Here is a 5,250-nt window from a genome sequence, read left to right on the forward strand (position 1 = left end):
CAAGAGGACAATTATTACCATCTAAGACACTGTCAAACAAGGGGGGGGGGGGGGGTTCTTCTAAAACTTTCCAGATAGAAAGAAGAGAAATAAATGTTAAATGAAAGCCTTATTTAATAGTTTACATTTCAAATGCTTTAAAGGCTTTGCCTTCTGTTCTGTATCTTTAATAAACGGATTTTTAAATGGTGTTTGCCATCTAAGCAGGTTGAGGTCTCTGTATACCAAACCTAGTTTAAATGTTGGACAGTGATTGGGTTATGGTGACACCTTTGCCCCATTTTTCTAAATTAATGCTGCACCAGCACTACTCTGACAGTGTACAGAGGCCTTAAAATGGGTGTTGATTTTATTTACAGCCACTGCCAGGCCCCTTTATGCTGCCTGTGAGGTCTGCAAGGGCCTTACAGTCAATGAGAATCAGGCCCATTCTATTGTCCATAAGCTAAGTACAGTACTGTAAACATTTGTCCAATTAAATCAGTGTGCAACTAACACCACGAGAGAGTTAAATTCTCCACCCTTGTATGACAAACAAAACAACTGCTCACAACATTCCAGAGACACAGGCCAGTGAAAGAACAAAGACTTGCTCATACAAAACATGGCAAGCTTCCAACACTAAAGAGCACAGACTAGCATTCAGTACTATAGGTATATTTTTAATATATAAACAATCAGGGTCAGGTTCTCTTGTGATCACACCTCTTTGTACTGTTCCAGTGGCAAAGGGCCTAGAAATTGGCCAGATCTTCCCAGCTGAGAATTCCCTATTGACTTCACTGAGGAAGTAAGTGCATACTCAAAGTTAGGCATAAACTTAAGTCCTTTGGTGATAAGCTTGCTCTCCCCCAAGGCATGATACAATGCTACTTTAGTATAAAGGTGTTTTAATCAATAAGAAACAAATGCAAAGTAGCCCACTGGCTGATGCCTAATGCTTTATTCTTGGTGGATGTTATATTGCTACAACTGGAGTATCATTTGCTATAATTGGCTGATATTCTTACTCAGTTTCTGCTGTCCTTGTTTTGGACAACACCCTCTGTTATTGAGGAACAATCACAACAAGTGTCAGTGACACTAATCTCATCACAAACACCTGTACTTGTGAAGCAACACTACCCTGACACTTCCTGAGAGTACCTAGGGTCATCAGACACTCTGCTAATCCTGCCCCTAGAGTGAGGAAGCCTGGTCTGTGCCTATCATGAGTTAGCTCTGACTCCACCAGCCACAGGAAACACAAGCACTCCCCTCTAATTCTACGCAGGGGTCTCTCTCCCTCTGCAGGTTAGCAATCTGCACACTCCAACCCCTAAACCCTCTGCATGCCTCCCTGGAGCCTCCAGCCCCTGATCCACTAGGCACAGTATTCAGATTCCCAAAGAAACAGCTTTGCCTCAGATCACTGAACACAGCACTTAGATATGTTTATTGTGAAAACAACCTCTTATTTAAGAAAGAGAAGGAGTGCAAATAGCAGCAAGTAGAAATACTGGAAACAGGTGGTTACTTATAAAATAAAATCGTAACACTTATTCTAGATAAGAGACTTATTTAACTAGATACCTTCATGTCTTATAAGTTCTAGAGCAAAAAATGCTAGGAGCAAGGTCCTCCTAGCATTTTTCAACAAAATCTGGCAGTGATCCTTTTCATGAGACAAGATGCCCTGCCAGCTTGTCCCATAGTTAAAGGATATAGTGCATCTTTGCAATCCCAAATATATCAGAACAGTCCTTTGATCTTTATTCATAAACTGGACACCATCCTGCTGTGTGTTCCTTCCTGTAGATTTCACAATCTCTTGATGATTTCATAGTCTGGTTAGCTGGCAACTCCATATGCAAGTAGACTTGCATTGTGAGACACCTACACAAATGATCATACAAAGAAGTGTCTACTATCCACTGCCTGAACAGATCCAGTCTAAGGCATTTTACTTCCTGGTGATCTGTGTTTAACTTTGAGGCTTTAAGAACATGATTTCCAGTATAGATACATAACTTCAAGAAGATCCATACACACATTTTCCAATGACTATGACAGCCAGTGGGCTACTGGCTCTCAGAGACCTCACATGCTGCCCTTTGGTGAACTACTTTGCACATGCTTGACCCAGAGGATCCCTGTAAAACTCTGTGCCACCTGGTGCCCTCTACCAGTTGGCACAAAGAGGTTCCTGGGTCACAACTACCAAATCTGACCAAAAGTGAAACCCAGACATGTTTTGGAATTGTAATCTGTTTTGTATGGCAATAGGGTGTAGACAGATCACTGCCCTCTGACATCAAGTGCATATTTTTGCACCTCGCATTTATGGTTCTTAATGTAATGCTGCGTTTGGACTTATAACTATGTGCTGGATAACAGAGCTTAATATGAGCAGTATCTTTATAACACTCTTAAAGTAAACCCGATTTCTAATACTGTAAGTGAAATCCACTATCTGTCTCAGATTATTAATGAGGTAAAGCTCATCGTATAGTAATACTAAATTAGTATAAATTGTTTATATAGCCATATAGATGTCCATGGCACTTTAGGTGCCTAGATTTAAAGGACCTGTTTCCCCACTACATTACTCTGGTTTTAGGACAGAAATTAAGTTATACTGGTTTTAGGCCAGTGTAAGAGTGTACAATCCAGAAACTCAATCCCAATAAAGTAGGTCCACTCACTGGAGTGGGAGCTGCAGGACTGGGCCCTAAGTAACTAACTTCAATATTATCTGGGTTCAACCATAGGTACTGGAACTAGGGGTGCTGCTGCACCCCCTGGCTTGAAGTGGATTCCATTATATACAGGGTTTACAGTTTGGTTCAGTGGCTCTCAGCACCCCTACTATACAAATTGAACCCTTGGTTCAGCTGCTTCTCAACTATTGCTTGGGTCAAAAAGCTGTTGGCTTCCCACCTGCTGCACCTTTTTTACTTAATGTTTAGCTCAGCATTTGAAAGTTTGACTCAAACATTTCTCACCAGATCTGTACAGTGAGTTATATTTGAAAGAACTGCTTTATTCATTAAAATGGCAAACTGACTTAAAATGGCTTTTAACTGAAAAGCAACAGTTCTTATGGCACTAACCATAGTGGAAACCGTAAGCCACAATTCTGTATCACTATATCAGCCACTAGTGTATATGCGGTTACATAATCTCTGCCTGTGGATACTTGTTTTCTTGTGTTGATTTTGCTGACCTTGTGTTGAGCTTATCTGCAGGTCAGGAACGTTGTCCAGTATGCTGTTGGAAGGCAAGTTGTTCCTCTGGAGTGATGTATCTACAGCAATATGAAGGGGAAAAACAATGGTTATTCACCTGTAACCGGAGTTCTTTGAGATGACCTTTGCACATTCACACTCTGGGGACTGCAGTTTGGACCAGAGGAACCTCCTAGTGGCAATGGCCTCTGGCAACCTCATGCTTTCTCTCCTCCCCCTGCAGCTCCCGAACAGTCTTGAGGGCATGACTATACTCAGTTCCTTGCAACTGCAGTAGCAGATGGAAATTTTCAACTAAGTTTCCAAAAACAGCAGGATCCGCCAGAAGGAAGCTGGGCAGAACCATCCTACAAGAAAGCCCCTCTGTATTGAGGGGGTCCCCCCTGCTGGTAGAGAGTTGTTGGAACAGCTCCACAGTGTTTTACAGTAACCCCCACAGCACAGAGGACATACAGGCATTGGGGTATAGCCAAAGTGTCATTCTGGCTATTCTTGGCTGCTGTAACAGCAGAGTCTCCACTGTTCCAGGTGTTATAATGGGAAGGGACAGGAACAGGTCAGAGCACAGAAGATCTCCATTTCATGACACCAATTCTCAGCTGACTTATGGTTCCCATGGGGACCATAGCCAACTGTCAAATTCTAGCAGCCCTCAGCTGCTGCCAGCTTACATCGGAACAATGGCTATAGCCATTTGGAAAAACAGAGAGCTGTAATTAACTCACCAATACCTGCCTGCCCCACCACAATCCCCTCCTCTCCTATGTTGAGTGTATCCTGGCAGAGGAGAGACTAACATTTAGGAGACCTATGACACTAGTGAGACAGAGTTTGGACTTTCAGCAATGTGCAGTGGCATCACACCTAACCCTGGAAGCCAGACTATGAATTCCAGCGTGGGAGTTTTGGCATCAGCAGATGTGGCAGACAGCATTGGAATCAGCTGTAGGAGAAGTAAACACCTTCAGCACTTACTTAGGAAATTCCAACTAGTACAAAATGCTCCTCAGCAACACAGGGTACTATGAGCCTATCACAACTGTTCTGTTCTCTATGCTGGGTTCCCACAGAATTGTGAATCAAGTTCAAGGTCTCAGTTGTTATCTTCAAAGTTCTCCATGGCCTGGGCCCAGGATACATAAAAGATTGTGATCAATGACTTTGCTCCTGTGACACAATGGAACTCTGTGCAGGAGACAAAACCTTCTCTGGGGGCAGTCTGAGACTGGGGGCATAAACTCCCCCCAGGAACTAAGGACCATCACAAAACCCAACACTTCCTGCTCCAAGCGCAAAATGCATTTCATTGACCTGCCTTCACTGATGTAAACACAAAAATAAATAAACCTATTGCTAAGAAAAACACTACCAAAACAAGACACTGCATTGCACACACTTGCATATCAAAGTCTGCTGTCCAGCCACTTCTCTCAGTGGCTTCTGCAGCCAGTTATCTGGCCACTTCCTCAGTAGCAAGGCAGGGGAAGATGCTGAGCCCACCCACTACTCCAGGTCCCAGCCCAGGGACCGTGTAGATGACAGCCACATACCGCATCCCCCTCCAACCTCTCAGTACCTTTCCCTGGACCACTTCTCCACAGCCCCCAGCACCCTCTTTGCCTTTGCCTCAGGGCCACAGCCTGCAGATCCCTGCAATCCACCAGGAGCTGGCTTTAGCTCCCTGGGTCTCTACCTGCAGCACTGGTCTAGCTGGGGTACTTACTACCATTAGCCTGCAAGGCACCTAGTCATCCTCCTCAAGCTTCAGGGAATGACTGAAATGGTGCTGCTCTGCAGCCCTTCTTATATTGGCCAGCCCAGCCCTGATTGGCTGCTCCTCACAGCCCCTCTCTAATTGGCTGCCTCCTGCGCAGACTCCCCTGGGCTCTATTAACCCCTTAGGGGCCAGTGTAGGGAAGACACCCCATCACAATCACAACCAGCAGATGGTCATTTTTATCATGAACTCTGTCAGCCATAATACAGAGTTTATACAATAAGAAGTGTTCTGATCACTACATGA

General features: G+C 44.1%; 1 long non-coding RNA gene across 1 annotated transcript; it reads right to left on the minus strand.

Moving 5' to 3' along the window:
• Window positions 1–641: 641 nt before the first annotated feature.
• Window positions 642–5,026, minus strand: LOC120397813. The gene is made up of 3 exons (XR_005594019.1): window positions 4,951–5,026; window positions 3,206–3,286; window positions 642–1,875 (listed from the first exon to the last, which is right to left on the minus strand). It is a non-coding gene; the product is annotated as an uncharacterized LOC120397813 (long non-coding RNA).
• Window positions 5,027–5,250: the final 224 nt, after the last annotated feature.

The sequence above is a fragment of the Mauremys reevesii genome, linkage group 2 (genome assembly GCF_016161935.1).
Source record: "Mauremys reevesii isolate NIE-2019 linkage group 2, ASM1616193v1, whole genome shotgun sequence".
NCBI lineage: Eukaryota > Metazoa > Chordata > Testudines > Geoemydidae > Mauremys > Mauremys reevesii.